Source organism: Apodemus sylvaticus, chromosome 1 (genome assembly GCF_947179515.1).
Source record: "Apodemus sylvaticus chromosome 1, mApoSyl1.1, whole genome shotgun sequence".
In the NCBI taxonomy this organism is placed as follows: domain Eukaryota; kingdom Metazoa; phylum Chordata; class Mammalia; order Rodentia; family Muridae; genus Apodemus; species Apodemus sylvaticus.
The window spans coordinates 199512343-199531325 of NC_067472.1; positions in this window are offsets into that span (position 1 = coordinate 199512343).

Genomic DNA, 18983 nt, shown 5'->3' on the forward strand with positions numbered 1-18983 from the left:
AAGTGGGAACATTGACAGGTTCTTTGTACCTCACTCTCTGTCTCAGGTTAGGGTGTCTTGGCATCCTCACTGAGTGCGACTCCATCCCACAGATAGATGTGCAGGGAAGGCTTCCTAAACACATCCACAGCCAAACTGCACACAGAATGGCAGCACGTACCCTTCCAATTGACTTGCCCCCCCCCTTGGTACCTGAGGCCTTGATGGCCTTGTTTTAGTGCATCTTTTTGGAGCACCCAGAGAAGTAATATATCAGTCCTCCACCTTTGAAATGAGTCTCCTGATGAATTTATTAAGTAGACCAGGCCAGTTGCCTTTGGGGACATACCTTTCCCCAAGTTGAGCTACACCAGAGAGTTCACTCTGGGGGCTGGAAAGTCATTAAAAGTTAGTTCTTCCGTAGTGGTGGATGTCACCACAGCCATTCAAACAGCCTGATAGCACAGAACAGGACTCCAGAGAACACACTGTATTCCACAGGAGACCACAGTGAGCTTTGAACTTCTCCGTACTCCATAGAGGACATGACAGAGGGTGAATTTTACTTTTGCCCACCACACAGGGATTAGCTCTAAGACACTTTGTTTTCCAGAGTCTCCTATATGAAATTCATTCCTACAGTAATAAAGTATTTCTCTAAGCATCGTTTTTAAATATTCCTGAAAATCACTTGCTACAACATGGAATTACACATACCCCACATGGCAAGTAACTGTGTACACTAATCTGTACTTAGGTCAATGTAACCCTTTCTCTTCTCATGGGGCAACCATTGTGAACATATTATATAAGCTTTACTTTTAGGTTTAATGGCTAAAATTAAGAATTAAAAGCAAAAACTCTCCAGGCATGATGGCACACTTGGAAGACACAGATGACTGTATCCCCCTGAGTTCTATGCCAGCTTGGTCTTCACAGTGATTTTTCACACAGGCAGAGTTATGTAGTCTGACCCTGTGGCAAGCAAGCAAACAAGCAAATAAATAAATTATAGTATACAATCTAGAAATTTAGAGACTTTTTTTTCTAAGTGGATGTAATTGAAGTTCTATCTTTAAAATTTTCATTTTGTGGTGGTAAGATTGTATTTTTGAACTTGTAGTTAATTCATTTTTGCTACTATATTGCATTTAATTCCATGAACGTATCAATTTTTCCTTCTTTCACTCAGCTAAAATGTGAGATTATGGGCTCCTGTGTCAACAAACCTTGAAAATTCAACTGATTAAAAACTCCACATCTTAGCAAACAGATAAATACAAATTGTGTTTTAAATAATCTTTATGGGGGATGCTGCCATCTTTGCTCCTGTGACTGTGTAGCAGACTGGGAGGTAGTGTTCACTAGAGTAGAGGATCACTTGGGACACACCCCACCAGAACTCCATCTGCATCCAGGAGCTCCGCAGTGCCACAGCCAGCCAGCTGAGCACCTATCCTGCCGGGGGTCATCTGCCCTACAGGGAGGTGGTTGGAGGAAGTCCTGCACTTAGAGGTGAGACACCGCCATCTTTGCTCCTGTGACTGTGTGGAGGGGCAGACTGGTGGACAGGGATATCCAGAGTAAAGGACAGTAGAATATCTCTTGGGATGCACTCGCCAGGATGCTTCCTGCACCCAGGAGTTCGGCAGCAACACAGCCAGGCAGCTAGGCACCAGAAGTCATCTGCCCTGCATGGAGGCAGGTAAAGGGAGTCCTGTGCTTGGAGGTGGGGCCCCACCATCTGTGATCCAGTAAAGGTGGGGGGGGGCAAAGTAGTAGGCAGGGATCACCAAAGTAAAGGATCACATGAGACACGACCTGCCAGGACCCAGGAACTCAGCAGCACCACAGCAATCTGTGCCAGGGGAAAGCAGGTTACCCAGGGTTGCTAAGATAGACTTGCAGGCACACAGGAGGACAATCACCAGCCAGTGACAGCAGGACCAGCTAACATGAGAGATAACCAGATGGCAAAAGGCAAACATAGGAACGTTGCTAACAGAAACCAAGGTGATATGGCACCATCTGAACCAAATTCTCCCATAACAGCAAGTCCTGGATACCCCAACACACCAGGAAAGCAAGATTGGGATTTAAAATCAGAGGTCAGGATGCTGATGGAGGGCTGCATGGAGGGCTTCAAGAAGGACATAAATAACTTTATTAAAGAAATACAGGAGAACACAAGTAAACAGGGAGAAGCCCTTGAAGAACTAAAGGAAAACACAACAAAACAGGTCAAGGAATCGAACAAAGCCATCCAGGGTCTAAAGAAGGAGGTAGAAATAATAATGAAATCACAAAGGGAAACAACTCTGGACATAGAAAGCCTAGGAAAGAAGTCAGGAGTCATGCATCCAAGCATCAACAACAGAATACAAGAGATAGAAGAAAGAATCTCAGATGTAAAAGATACCATAGAAAGCATTGATACAACAGTCAAAGAAAATGAAAAATACAAAAAGCTCCTGACCCAAAATATCCAGGAAATCCAGGACAAAATGATAAGACCAAACCTAAGGATTATAGGTATAGAAGAAAGTGAAGATTTCCAACTTAAATGCCTTCAACAAAATTATAGAAGAAAACTTCCCTAGCCTAAAGAAAGAGATGCCCATGAACATACAAGAAGCCTACAGAGCTCCAAATAGATTTGACCAGAAAATAAATTCCTCCTGTCACATAATAATCAAAACACAAAATGTACTAAGCAAAGAAAGAATATTAAAAGCAGTAAGGGAAAAGGGTCAATAACATATAAAGGTAGACCTATCAGAATTACACCAGACTTCTCACCAGAGACCATGAAAGCCTGAAGAGCCTGGGCAGATGTCATACAGATCCTAAGGGAACACAAATGCCCACCCAGACTGTTATATCCAGCAAATCTCTCAATTAACATAGATGAAGAAACCAAGATATTTAATGACAAAAACAAATTTACATAGTATCTTTCCACATATGCAGCCCTTCAAAGGATAATGAATGAAACACCAACAAAAGGAGGGAAACTCACACAAGAAACAGCAAGAAAATATTCTTTCAACAAACCCAAAACAAGATAACCAAACAAACATAAAAATTATATCAAAAATAGCAGGAAGTAACAATCACTATTCCTTAATATCTCTTAACATTAATGGACTCAATTCCCCAATGAAAAGACATAGGCTAACAGACTGGATACCTAAACAAGACCCTACATTTTGCTGCATACAGGAAACGCATCTCAGTGTCAATGACAAACACTGCCTCAGAGTAAAAGGCTGGAAAACAGTTTTCCAAGCAAATGGTCCCAGGAAACAAGCTGGAGTAGCCATTCTAATATCCAGTAAAATAGACTTTCAATGAAAAGTCATCAAACAAGAAACAGAAGTACACTTTATACTCATCAAAGGAAAAATCTACCAGAAAGAACTCTCAATTCTAAACATCTATGCTCCAAATGCAAGGGTACCCTCATTTGTAAAGGAAACTTTACTGAAGCTTAAAGCACACATAATACCCCACACAATAATTGTGGATGACTTCAACACCCCACTCTCCTCAATGTACAGATCAGGGAAACACAAACTAAACAGAGTCATAGTGAAACTAACAGAAGTTTTGGATCAAATGGATTTAAGAGGTATCTTTAGAACATTTCATCCCAAATAAAAGAATATACCTTCTTCTCGGCACCTCATGGTACCTTCTCCAAAATTGACCATAGAATTGGTCACAAAGCAGACCTCAACAGATATAAGAAGATCAAACTAATTCCATGCTTCCTATCACATAACTATGGAGTAAGGTTGGTCTTCAATAGCAGCAAAAACAACAGAAAGCCCACACACACATGGAAGCTGAACAATCCTCTACTCAATGATACTTTGCTCAAGGAAGAAATAAGAAAAGAAATCAAAGATTTTTTTTTTAGAATTTAATGAAAATGAAGGCACAATATACCCAAATTTATGGGACATGATGAAAACAGTGCTAAGAGGAAAACTCACAGCCCTAAGCGCCTCCAAAAAGAAATGGGAGAGAGCATACAGTAGCAGCTTAACAGCACACCTGAAAGCTTTAGAACAGAAAGAAGCTAATACACCCAAGAGGAGTAGAAGGCAGGAAATCATCAAACTCAGGGCTAAAATCAGCCAAGTTGAAACAAAAAGAACTATACAAAGAATCAACAAAACCAGGAGCTGGTTCTTTGAGAAAATCAACAAGATAGATAAACCAGACTAACCAGAGGGCACAGAGACAGTATCCAAATTAACAAAATCAGAAATGAAAAGGGAGAAATAACAACAGAAACTGAGGAAATCCAAAAAATTATCAGATCCTAATACAAAAGCCTATAATCAAGACAACTGGGAAATCTGGATGAAATGGACAATTTCCTAGACAGATACCAACCACCAAAGTTTAATCAGGCTCAGATAGACCATTTAAACAGTCCCATAACCCCGGTCATTGACAGTCTCCCACCCTAAAAAAGCCACAAGACAAGATAGTTTTAGTGCAGAATTCTATCAGACCTTCAAAGAAGACCTAACACCAATACTCTTCAAACTATTCCACAAAATAGAAACAGAAGGAACACTACCCAACTCTTTCTATGAAGCCACAATTTCACTAATACCAAAACCACACAAAGATCCAAGAAAGAAAGAGAACTTTAGACCAATTTCCCTTATGAATATCAATGCAAAAATACTCAATAATATTCTTGCCAATCGAATCCAAGAACACAACAAAATGATCACTCACCATGATCAAGTAGGCTTCATCCCAGGAATGCAGGGATAGTTCAATATATGGAAATCCATCAATGTAATCCAGTACATGAACAGACTCAAAGAACAAAACTACATGGTCATTTCTTTAGATGCTGAAAAAGCATTTGACAAAATTCAGCATCCTTTCATGTTAAAGGTCTTGGAAAGAAGAGGGACTCAAGGCCCATATCTAAACATAGTAAAATCAGTCTGGCAGTTCCTCAGAAATCTGAGCATCATACAACCTGAGGACCCCGCTATACCACTCCTGGGCATATACCCAGAGGATTCTCCAGAATGTAATAAAGATACATGCTTTGCTATGTTCATAGCAGCCCTATTTATAATAGCCAGAAGCTGGAAAGAACCCAGATATCCCTCAACGTAGGAATGGATACAGAAAATGTTGTATATTTACACTCTGGACTACTACTCAGCTATTAAAAAACAATGAATTCGTGAAATTCTTAGGCAAGTGGGCAGAACTGGAGAATGTCATCCTGGGTGAGGTGACCTAATCACAAAAGAACACACATGGTATGCACTCACTGATAAGCGGATATTAGTCCAGAAGCTCAGTATATCCAAAAACACAATTCACATATCAAATGATGCCCAAGAAGAAGGAAGGAGAGGCCCCTTGGTCCTAGAAAGGGTCAGTGCAGCAGTGTAGGGGATTACCAGGGCAGGGAAACGGGAGGGGGTTGATTGTGGAACAGGGGGAGGGAAGAGGGCTTATGGGACTTTTAGGGAGGGGGAGATATCCATGAAATGGGAAATCATTTGAAATGTAAATAAAGAATATATCAAATTAAATAAATAAATAAATAAATAAATAAATAAATAAATAAACAAACTTTATGATTATTTGGAATTTAATGCAGCACAATTTGAACAGATTTACCCTCCCCAGCTCCTCCAATTCCACCCCTTCCTCCTTAACCATACTACACATTGTCATGTTCTCTCTGTCTCTCTGATTCTGTCTGTCTCTATCTCTTCACCCCCGTGTGTGTGTGTGTGTGTGTGTGTGTGTGTGTGTGTGTGTGTTTCTCTGAACACTTTGAGTCCAGCTATTCTTTTTTTTTTGTTAATTAACTGCTTGACACATCTTTAGGATATTTTTATTCTTATATTTTTGGCAGTATACTCAATGAAAAGTATTTCATTGGACAATAATTTGTATGTTTTTGATGACACCTACATTTTTTATTCAATATATTTTTTATTTACATTTCAAATGATTTCCCCTTTTCTGGACCCCCACTCCCCGAAAGTCACATAAGCCCCCTTCCCTCACCCTGTTCTCCCATCCACCCCTTCCCACTTTTTATTGGATATTTTCTTTATTTACAGTTCAAATGTTATCCTCTTTCCTGGTTTCTCCCCAGAAACCTCCTATCTTCACCTCCTCCCCCTGGTTACTAAACCAATCTCTCCCACTTACCTGTACTGCCATTCCCCTACACTGGGGCACTGAGCTTTCACAGGACCAAGGGCCTCTCCTCCCACTGATGCCTGACAAGACCATCCTCTGCTACATATGCAGCAGGAGCAATGGGTCCCTCCTTGCTTACTCTTTGGTTGGTGGTTTATTCCCTGGGAAATCTGGAGCTCTGATTTGTTGATCTTTTTCTTCTTCCTATGGTGTTGCAACCCCCTTCAACTCCTTTAGTACTTTCTCTAACTCCTCAGTTTGGGATCCCATACTCAGTCCTATGGTTGGCTGAGAGCATGTGCCTCTGTGTTTGTCAGAATCTGGCAGAGCCTCACAGGAGACAGCTACATCAGACTCCTATCAGTAAGCATGTCTTAGCACCCATAATAGTGTCTGGGTTTGGTGAATGTGTAGGGGATGGATGCCCAGGTAGGGCAGTCTCTGGATGGCCTTCCCTTTAGTCTCTGTTCAACATTTTGTCTCAGTATTTCATCCTGTGAGTATTTTGTTCCCCCTTCTAATAAGGACCAAAGCATCCACTCATTGGTTTTCCTTCTTCTTGAGCTTCATGTGGTCTTGGGTATTCTGGGCTTTTAGGACACAATGAAAGCAGTGCTAAGAGCAAAACTCACAGATGTAAATGCCTCCAAAAAGAAACTGGTGAGAGCATACACTAGCAGCTTGACAGCACACCAGTCCTATAGTGTGGTCAGTATAACAGAGGTCACAGATTAACGAACACAATTCCATTTTCCCAATCGGCTATCAAATTCCAATACATTTCTAGTTATTGGTGGGTCTATGTGCTTACTCTCTTCTTCTACACTGGTATTTTTGTCTGACTTGAACGTGCCCTCATCTTGTAATGCGGTAAATTAACATGTGCATGGGTTCTGTTGTGCCCCAAATTTAGCTTCTTTGGAAATATCCATCACCTTTGGCTCTTAAGAGTCTTTCTAGTCCCACTCCTAAGTAATCCTCGAGTCTTGAGGGAAGGGGTGTGATATGGATTTCCTATTTAGGAATGAGCAATTTGAAACTATTGATGGATGTTGGTTGTAGGTGCCATAGTAGAGAGAGAAGCTCACCAAGATGCTAAGCCATCATTTATCTGAAGAAGCAGAGGGGTACCACCTCCCAGGGAAGACTGATACCCAGCTAACTCACTCCAGTTACTTTATCCAAACATCATACAAGGTTAATTGGGGCTGCAAAAGGTTCCAGCTACCAAAGTTATCTTGCCCTTTGTTGCTCATAAGAGCAGACAACACTACAAATCTCAGTCCCTTTTGACCATGGCCATCCATAATCAAAAGTAGGAACTCCAGGTCTGCCAGGAGTGTCTCAGGACTAAGATTAGTGCAGCTACAAATTCTCATGTAGGACCACATACGACTTTCTAGAAAGACAACATTTCTTCAAGGTTCAGTCTCATAACAATTTCTCAGGCTCTACTGATTAACCCAAACACGGCAAAGGCTTTGCTGAAATATTTCAGTCAAGTCAGACATAAAGGGTTTGCTGCACATTTCATTTACAGCCAGACATTTATTAAAGTCAGCCTCTAGTATACACATCACTACATGAAGTGAAGTGGAAACTTCTGGTTTCTTTGGAAAGCCAGTTATGTCACATGACTTTTTGTTGGATAACACAGGTACAAGGATGTTTTGCTAAAGCACACATGTGAAAGAAGGTTTTTCTGAAGCAGACACAGATGAAAGGATTTTTGCTATAGCAAATTTGTAAAAGGACACATGATATTCATAAGGAATATAAATATGACCCCACAGACAACGGAAGCTCGATCACTGGTTCGCTTTGCTCCGCCTCACTATTCTTTACTAATGATACACATGTATTGGTTCACCTTACATTGTGATGCTGAGATCCCCTTGTAGTGATGCCATAGAGAGAACACCTCAGGCTGGTTGGTGAACCTTGCATCTTCTGAACTGAACTGCAGTTTCTGGTTTGTGTGTGGTGATTGGACTGCAGCTCTGGGTTCATATTTACTGTTTGCTACTGGACTGAACTGCTGATATTATGACAACAAAGATTGAACTTGCCCCCAAACAACTCTTTCTAAACAGGGCTGCTTCCGCAGTGTCCTAATACCTTTTCTTTTCCACTACCTGTGGTTGTTAATGGGCTAGACGAGAGGTTGAGCACTTATTAAAATAAGTTGAGAAAAATTTATGCCTACAATGAATGCTCTTATCCCCCACATGTTATTTGTGGGTCTCTGATGAGGATTGAAAGATACACTGATATACAGGCAAAGCAATAAGCCATTAGAAATCATTCAATGCTATGCTCATTTAGTAAGTTTGTAATAATGGGCTTTCTCTTAGATATTATACCCTACCTAGTCACAGGTTCTCGGTCTGGTTAATAGTGTCAGGTATGGCTTCCACCTCATGAACTGGGCCTTAAACCTGGGCTGTAAAATGGTTGCATAAATCCATAGCTACCATGTCAGTACTGCATCAGGGTGCATCTCACACCAGGTAGGTTGTTATTGTATTTCACTAGTTTCCAAAGTGGATAAGCTTGACAGTCACTCTTCACCTCTAGTAGCATTTATATTACCTTCCAGCACCATGAAGTCTAGCCAGAAGGAATGAAAATACCAGGTCAGTACCCCCTTCACTTATTCACATTCTATGACTCAAGAATGTACTGTTATCTTGGTTAATTTGCCATTGCTTGTGATAAGACGCCATGAACAAGGCAACTCATAAGAGTATTGGGACGTTACAGTTTCAAAGTGCTAAGAGTCCATGACTCAAACACCAATAGCGTATGCTCTAAGAGCAAGAATTGACAAATGGGACCTCATAAAATTACAAAGTTTCTGTAAGGCAAAGGACACCATCAAGAGGACAAATCGGCAACCAACAAATGGGAAAAGATCTTCACCAATCCTACATCAGATAGAGGGCTAATATCCAATATATATAAAGAACTCAAGAAGTTAGACTCCAGAAAACCGAACAATCCTATTAAAAAATGGGGTACAGAGTTAAACAAAGAATTCTCACCTGAAGAACTTCGGATGGTGGAGAAGCATCTTAAAAAATGCTCAACTTCATTAGTCATTAGGGAAATGTAAAATCAAAACAACCCTGAGATTTCATCTTACACCAGTCAGAATGGCTAAGATTAAAAATTCAGGAGACAGCAGGTGTTGGTGAGGATGTGGAGAAAGAGGAACACTCCTCCATTGCTGGTGGGGTTGCAAATTGGTACAACCACTCTGGAAATCAGTCTGGCGGTTCCTCCGAAAACTGGGCACCTCACTTCCAGAAGATCCTGCTATACCACTCCTGGGCATATACCCAGAGGATTCCCCACCATGTAATAAGGATACATGCTCTACTATGTTCATAGCAGCCCTATTTATAATTGCCAGATGCTGGAAAGAACCCAGGTATCCCTCAACAGAAGAGTGGATACAAAAAATGTGGTATATCTACACAATGGAGTACTATTCAGCCATTAGAAACAATGAATTCATGAAATTCTTAGGCAAATGGATGGAGCTAGAGAACATCATTCTAAGTGAGGTAACCCAGACTCAAAAGGTGAATCATGGTATGCACTCACTAATAAGTGGTTATTAACCTAGAAAACTGGAATACCCAAAACATAATCCACACATCAAATGAGGTACAAGGAGAAAGGAGGACTGGCCCCTGGTTCTGGAGAGACTCAGTGAAACAGTATTCGGCAAAACCAGAACAGGGAAGTGGGAAGGGGTGGGTGGGAGGACAGGGAAAGAGAAGGGGACTTAAGGGACTTTTGGGGAGTGGGGGGCTAGAAAAGGGGAAATCATTTGAAATGTAAATAAATTATATCGAATAAAAAAAAAAGAAAAAAGAAAAAAAAAAGGACACTGGAAAAAAAAAAAAAAGAGTCCATGACTCAACACCATGGTCATTTCACACTGCCTTGCATCATGTGATCTGTGTTCCTACTGTCAACAGGACACAACAATAAAATGATCCTCAATTACTTATTGCTACATCCACAAACCCTCATCAGAGAAGATTCTCCTCAAAGTAGATGGCAGTTAACATGGAGACCCACAGCTGGTCAATGAGCAGACCCAAGAGACTTTGGAGTATTGGGTGTTGTGGGGAATCTACCAGAGACTACTCAGACACAGGTTAAAGCCAGTAGAAAGTCTTTATTAGCTGGCTAGTAACTATACCAGTGTTCAGGATTTCAGTGTAGCCCCCAGCCTTTGTCAGGCTGAACTTTTATGCACAAAAACACTATATCCTGGGATGATATACCTCAGTGAACAAGAACAATTAGCCAGAAGTGGAACTACAAAAGTCAAAAGCAACTTGGTGCATTTAGAGATTTTCCCAGAAGTATAAACTTGGAAGGATTAGGCCTTTGTTTTCATTTTGCCTGATGTTGCTGTCTATATGCTAAATTTTATGGCCTGAATAGTACTTCCACAATGGAGTCAGTAGTACTAAGGTCTGTTTACTTGTTAGACTCAGCCTTAAATGATATGTCTTTATCACATTCTTCTTTTAAGGAATATATAAGGAAGATTTGTTGGAAAGATGTTGTGGTGGTTTGAATATGAATGGTCTCCATAGATTTGTGGGTTTGAATTCTTGTTCCATGGGGAGTGGCACTCTTGGGTGTGGCCTCGTTGAAGGAAGGCTGTCACTGTAGAGGCTGACTTTGATGTCTCCTATGCTCAAGCTACAGTTAGTGTAGCAAACAGTGTAACATTCAGTTCTCCTGCTGCCTGCAGATCAACATGTAGAACTTTCATCCTTCACCAGCACCACATCTACCTGCACACCACTATATTTCCTACCATGTCAAGAATGGACTAAACCTCCAAAGCTGTAAGCCAGCCCCAATTAAATGTTTTCCTTTATAAGAGTTGCACTGGTCATGGTGTCTCTTCACAGCAATAAAATCTTAACTAAGACAGGTGGTTAAGATTCGGAGATGGGGAATGACTTAAAGGAGCCAATATTTCCCAGCACAGCAGGGCAGATGCATATATTAACTCACAGAGGTCATTACAGTCTACAAAAGGCCTGCACAATCTCAAGCCAGATAAAATCCTAGCATAGAGGAGTGGGAAGAGGTCAGGACATTCCATTCCTAGCTAAAGAGTTATTGTAATTTGTTTGCTATTGGGAGAAGAAAAATCAGTTTATTTGGTGGGATACTGGCATATCCACTTCACTCAAGGTTAGGCCCCATGCCAAAGCTAACAGATACTGAACTTGATCAACTGTTTTTGTTTTGTTTTGTTTTGTTTTTTTGTTTTTTTGAGACAAGTTCTCTCTATTACCACTGGCTATCCTTGAACTTGATATGATGAAGTTGGCCACAGACTCACAGAGATCTATCTGCCTCTATCTCTTGAGTGCTGAGATTAAAGATGTGAGTCACCATACCTGGCTTTTACTCACCTTTTTAATTAGATTGTGAGAGAGAGTGAGATATATAGATAGATGAAGACAGACAGGCAGACAGACAGACACAGAGGGAGGGGGTGGAATTCACAATGTTGAGTTTTAGGGGAGGTAGAATAGGATCTGGGAGAAAAAAAGAGAAGGAAGATGAAGATGATCAGAAGAAATTATATCGAATACCCAAAATAAATAAAACATTATTTTTAAATGTGTTTCTACAACTTCAAAATCGTATTTTCCAATATAAATCTTACATCCCTTTATACAGACTTGGAGAGGTGACTCAGTTGTTACAAGCACTGGCTCTTCCAGAGGGTTAGATTCCAGCACATATGTGTTTACTCATAGGTATCTTTAACTGTAGTTAGGGGATCTAACGACCTCCCATGGTCCCTGCAGGCATTGCATGTGCATATTGCACAGACATGTATGCATGCAGAACAGGAGCCATAGACATATAATAAAAACAATGTCAAAATTTAAAGACTTTGTACAATATAATTCTTTCCACTTAAAATAAAAATACCTGCATTATGAATTAGATGCTTCAAAAGCATTAAAACTAAAGTAAAGCCAATAAGAAATGTTCTCAATGATTGCCCCAGGAGGAAAGAAAGTGTTACTTTGACATTTTTTGAAGCATAATACAGTTTATTAAGCAGAGATGGAGACAAAATTTTTTACATGCTTTAAGTTTAAATTGGGATGTTCACAGAGAGAATAGGCGATCCTAAGTGTCTTTAAAATGATATACATATGATTTTGTGGTTTCTGAAATATAACTGAAAAGATGGCACTTACAAACAACTACAAAGACTAAACCATGTGTAAAGCTTAAGTTTCCTTTTTTCAATTAATTAATTTATATTTTTTACACTCCATATTTTATTCACCACCACTACTGCCCACCCTCCAACTGTTCCATATCCCATACCTCCTACCCACTTTGTCAGATGTGATATCTGTCTAGAAAACCATCATTTCATCTAGATTTTCCGGTTCTGTTGAGTATAGGATTTTATAGTAGGATCTGCTGATTGTTTTGAATTTCCTCCATTTCTCTGTTTTCTGTTGTTATGTCTCCCTTTTTCATTTCTGATTTTGTTAATTTGGATACTGTTTCTTCACCCTTTAGTTAATTTGGCTAGGAGTTGATCTATCTTGTTGATTCTCTCAAAGAACCAGCTTCTGGTTTTGTTGATTCTTTGTATTGTTTTCTTTGTTTCTATTTGGTTGATTTCAGCCCTGAGTTTGACTATTTCCTGCCTTCTACTCCTCTTGGGTGAGTTTGCTTTAGATCTCTTTGTTCTAGATCTCTCAGGTGTGCTGTCAAATTTTTTGTGTAAGATCTCTCCAGTTTCTTTAGCTGAGCACTAAGTGCTATGAACTTTCTTCTTAGCACTGCTTTCATTGTGTCCCATAAGTTCGGGCATGATGTGTTAATATTTTTATTAAATTCCAGGAAGTCTTTAATTTCTTTCTTTATTTCTTCTCTTGCTAACCAAGTTATCATTGCGTAATGAGTTGTTCAGTTTCCATGTGTATCTGGGCTTTCTGTAGTTTTTGCTGTTATTGAAGACCAGCCTTAGGCCATGGTGATCTGATAGGATTCATGGTATTATTTCAATCTTCTTGTATTGGGTGAGGATTGTTTTGTGAATTATATGGTTGCTTTTACAGAAGGCACCATGAAGTGCTGGAAAGAAGATGTATTCTTTTGTTTTAGAGTGAAATGTTCTGTAGATGTAGGTTAAATCCATTTGGTTCATAACCTCTCTAAGTTTTACTGTGTCTATTTAGTTTATGTTTCCATGATTTGCCCATTAACTAGAGTGGGGTATTGAAGTCTCCCACTATTACAATATGGGTTCAATGTATGTTTTGAGCTTTAGTAACGTTTCCTATAAAGAATGTGGGTGCTTTTGCATTTGGGGCATAGATGTTCAGAATTGAGACTTTCTCTTGGTGAATTTTCCCTTAATGAACATGAAGTGTCCTTCTTCATCATACTTGATAACTTGTGGTGGAAAGTCTATTTTATTGAATATTAGAATGGCAGCTCTTGCTTGTTTCATGGGACCATTTGTTTGGAAGAGTTTTTTCCGATCCTTTTACTCCGAGATAGTGTCTGTCTTTGTTATTGAAGTGTGTGTATTGTATGCAGCAAAATGATGAATCATGCTTGTGAATCCAGTCTGTTAGCTTATATCGTTATATAGGTGAGCTGAGCCCATTAATATTCAAAGATATTAAAGAGAGATGACTGTTGGCTCCTGATACATTTGTTTTGTAGGTGGCTTTATGTGCTTGTGGTTCTCTTCTTTTGACTTTGTTGTGTGATGGTTAATATATTGTCCTTGTTTGGTGCAGTTTCCCTCCTTGTGTTGGAGTTTTCCTTCTAGGATCCTCTGTGGGGATGGATTGGTAGATAGATACTGTTCAAATTTGGTTTTGTACTAGAATATTTTGGTTTCTCCATTTATGTTGGTTGAGAGTTTTGCTGGGTATAGTAACCTGGCCTAGCATTTGTGTTATCTTAGAGTCTGAATGACCTCTGAGCAGGCTTCTTCTGGCTTTCATAGTATCTGTTGAGATGTCTGGTGTAATTCTGATAGGTCTACCTTTGTATGTTACTTGGCTCTTTTCCCTTGGCAGCTTTTAATATTCTTTATTTGTTCTGTTCATTTAGTGTTTTGATTGTATGTGTATGTGACAAGAGGATTTTCTTTTCTGGTTCCCTTTCTTTGCTGCTCTATAGGCTTCCTGTACCTTTATGGCCATCTCTTTCTTTAGGTTGGGGAAGTTTTCTTCTATGATTTTGTTGAAGACATTTTCAGGTCTTTTGAGCTGGAAATCTTCATTCTCCTTTATTCTGATTTTTCTTAGATATGGTCTTTCATTGTGTCCTAAATTTCTTGGATGCTTTGGGTTACATGTTTTAATGTCTTGAATTTTAATTGACAATTGTGTGAATCTCTTCTACAGTATCTTCTACACCTAAGATTCTCACTTCAAACTCTTGTATTCTGTTGGTGATACTTGCATCTGCAATTCCTGACTTCTTTCCTAGGTTTTCCATTTCCAGGTTTGCCTCCATTTGTGTTTTCTTTATTGTTTTTCCTTCCACTTTTAGGTCTTGGATTGCTTTCAATTCCTTCACCTGTTTACCTGTGTTTTCCTGTATTTCAGTTAGTTATTGATATCCTCCTTAAAGAACTCTATTATTTGCATGAGATAGAATCTTTGGTCGGCTTCCTGATTTTCACCTGTGTTGTTGTATTCAGGACTTACTGTGGTGGGAGAACTGAGTTCTGATGATGCCCACACATATTGGCTTCTGCTGCTTATGGTCTTGTGCTTGCCTTTTGCCATCTGGACATCCCTGGTGTTTGTTGGTCTGGAGTCTGCCGTTTTTGTCCCTTGGTTGCTTCAGTCTCCTGGTAGGCCTGAAGCCCGGGCTATAGGAGACCACCTTTGAGGCCTTCCAACTGGGGCCTCTTCACAGGGGCAGAGAAACTGCTGATCTGTTGCCCTGGCTGCAGTACATCTCCTGGGAGGCCTTCAGACTGTTGGGTTTTCTGTGAAGCAGTCCAGATATTGTCCCACTGCACTGAGTGCAGTTGATCCTCAACTACTCTGAGTGCAGTGGGTCCTTAACTGCTCTGAGCGAAGTAGGTTCTCTAGGATGGTGTTTTCCCTGGAGCAGACCAGGCAAGAGTCTGCTCCAGGCAAACCTCCAGGGGTCTGCCTGCAGCCAGGACCTGAGCACATAGAAGGTTCGTCTGTCAGCTGGCTGATCATGGGGCCTGTGTCCTACATGGAGAGCAGTAAAGGGAGGGATTCTCCGCTGCCATCTTTGCTCCATGACAGAGCAGTCGGGGAACACCTGGTTCACTGAGACAACCCAAGTATAACATAGCTTGAGGTAAGACTCAGCAGGGCTCCAAAGGCACAAAAGAAGAAGGCAGCATATCAGTAATCTGTGCCAGAGGAAATCCAGTCATCCAGTGTCGCGGAAATAGCCTTAAAGGTCCACAGGAGGTTGAAGCACCAGCCAGTGACAATGAGACCATCTAACACCAGTGAGAACCAGATGGCTAAAGGCAAACATAGGAACATTACTAACAGAAACCAAGGCATTATGGCAGCATCTGAACCCAATTCTCCAACAACAGCAAGTCCTGAATACCCTAACACACCAGAAAAACAAGAGTTGGATTTAAAATCACAGGTCAGGATGCTTTTAGAGGAGCACATGAAGGACATAAATAAATCTCTTAAAGAAATTCAGGGGAAAAAAATGATCAAAAGCTAGAAGTCCTTACAAGGGAAATACAAAAATCACTTAAAGAAATTCAGGAGAATATGGGTCATAAGTTAGTAGCCAATAAGGAGGAAATGCAAAAATCACTAGAAACTTTGAATACCCAAGACATAATCCACATATTAAATGATGTCCAAAAAGAATGGAGGAGTGGCCCCTGGTTCTGGAAAGACTCAGTGCAAGAGTATAGGGGAATTCCAGAACAGGGAAGCAGGAAGGGGTAGATGGAGGAACAGGGAGAGGGAAGAGGGCTTATGGGACTTGAGGGAAGTGGGGACCCAGAAAAGGGGAATTCGTTTGAAATGTAAATAAAAAATATATCAATAAAAAAAAGAAATACAGGAGAACTATGATCAACAGGTAGAAGTCATGAAAGAGGAAACACAAAAATCTCTCAAAGAATTACAGGAAAACACAAACAAGCAAGTGAAGGAACTGAGCAAAAACATCCAGGATCTAAAAACAGACGTAGAAACAACTAAGAAATCACAAAGAGAGACAGATTTGGAGATAGAAAACCTTGGGAAAAAATCGGGAGCCATAGATGCAAATATCAACAACAGAATACAAGAGATAGAAGAAAGAATCTCAGATGCCAAAGATACCATAGAAACCATGGACTCAACAATCAAAGAAAATGCAAAATGCAAAAAGCTTGTAACCCAAAACATCCAGGAAATCCAGGACACAATGAGAAAGCCAAGCCTAAGAATTATAGGAATTGGTGAGAGTGAAGATTTACAACTTAAAGGGCCAGCAAATATCTTCAACAAAATTATGGAAGAAAACTTCCCTAACTTAAAGAGAGAGACGCCCATGAATATACAAGAAGCCTACAAAACTCCAAACAGACTGGACAAGAACAGAAATACCTCCAATCACATAATAATCAAAACCCCAAATGTACTAAACAAAGAAAGAATACTTAGGGCAGTAAGAGAAAAAGGGCAAGTAACATATAAAGGAAGACCTATCACAATTACACCAGACTTCTCACAAGAGACCATGAAAGCTAAAGATCCTGGGCATACCTCATGCAGACTCTAAGAGAACCCAAATGCCAACCAAGACTTCTTTACCCAGCGAAACTCTCAATCACTATAGATGGAGAAACCAAGATATTCCATGACAAAACCAAATTTACACAATATCTTTCCACAAACCCAGCCCTACAAAGGATAATAGGGGGAAAACACCATTAAAACGAGAGAAACTATATCCTGAAAAAAGCAGAATATTCAACTTCTTTCATCAAACCCAAAAGAAAATAACCACACAAATATAAAATTAACATCAAAAATGATAGGAAGCAATAACCACTACTCCTTAATATCTCTTAACATCAATGGACTCAATTCCCCAATAAAAAGATATAGACTAACAGACTGGATAAGGAAACAGAACCCTACATTTTGCTGCATCCAGGAAACACCCCTCCTTGTCAAAGACAAAACTTACCTTAGAGTAAAAGTCTGGAAGACAATTCTACAGGTAAATGGTCTCAGAAAAACAAGCCAGAGTTGACATTCTAATATCAGATAAAATTGACTTTCAACCTAATGTCATCAAAAGAGTCATGAAAGGACACTTCTTGCTGGTCAAAGGAAAAATCCAACAAGAAGAACTCTCAATCCTGAACATCTATGCTTCAAATGCAAGGGAATGCTCATTCATAAAAGAAACTTTACTAAAGCTCAAAGCACACATTGCACCTAACTCAATAATCGTGGGTGACTTCAACACTCCACTCTCCTCAGTGGATCAATCAGGAAAACAGAAACTAAACAGGGAGACAGTGAAACTAATTGAAGCTTTGGACCAATTGGATTTAACATATATATATATATATAACTTTTCATCACAAAGAAGAAGAATATACCTTTTTCTCAGCACCTCATGGTACCTTCTCCAAAATCGATCATATAGTTGGTCACAAGACAGACATCAACAAATATAAGAAGATCAAATAATCCCACGTCTCCGATCAGACCACTATGGAGGAAAAGTGGTCTTTAATAACAATAAAAACAACAGAAAGCCCACATACACATACACATGAACATGGAGGCTGAACACATGGAGGCTCAACGATACCTTGGTCAAGGAAGAAATAAGGAAAGAAATCAAAGATTTTTTAGAATTTAGCGAAAATGAAGGCACAACATACCCAAATCTATGGGACACAAGGAAACCAGTGCTAAGAGGAAAACTCATAGCCCTGAGTGCCTCCAGAAAGAAATTGGAGAGAGAATACACTAGAAGCTTAACAGCAAAACTGAAAGCCCTGGAACAAAAAGAAGCTAATTCACCCAGGAGGAGAATCATCAAACTCAGGGCTGAAATCAATCAAGTAGAAACTAAGAGAACCATACAAAGATTCAACAAAACCAGGAGCTGGTTCTTTGAAAAAAATCAACAAGATAGATAAACCCTTAGCCAGACTAACCAAAGGGCACAGAGACAGTATCCAAATTAACAAAATTAGAAATGAAAAGCGATATAAACAACAGAAACTGAGGAAATTCAAAAAATCATCAGATCCTACTACAAAAGCCTGTACTCAACACAACTGGAGAATCTGGAGGAAATGGTCAATTTCTTAGACAGATACCAAATACCAAAATTAGCTCAGGATCAAATATATCATCTAAACAGACCCATAACCCCTAAAGAAATAGAAGGGGTCATAGAAAGCCTTCCGACCAAAAAGAGCACAGGACCAGATGGTATCAGACCTTCAAAGAAGACTTAACACCAATACTCTTCAAACTATTCCACCAAATACAAACAGAAGGAACACTACCCAACTCCTTCTATGAAGCCACAATTATGCTGATACCAAAACCACACAAAGATCCAACTAAGAAAGAGAATTTCAGGCCAATTTCCCTTATGAATATCGATGCAAAAATACTCAATAAAATTCTTGCCCACCAAATCCAAGAACACATCAAAACGATCATCCACCATGATCAAGTAGGCTTCATCCCAGGAATGCAGGGATGGTTCAATATATG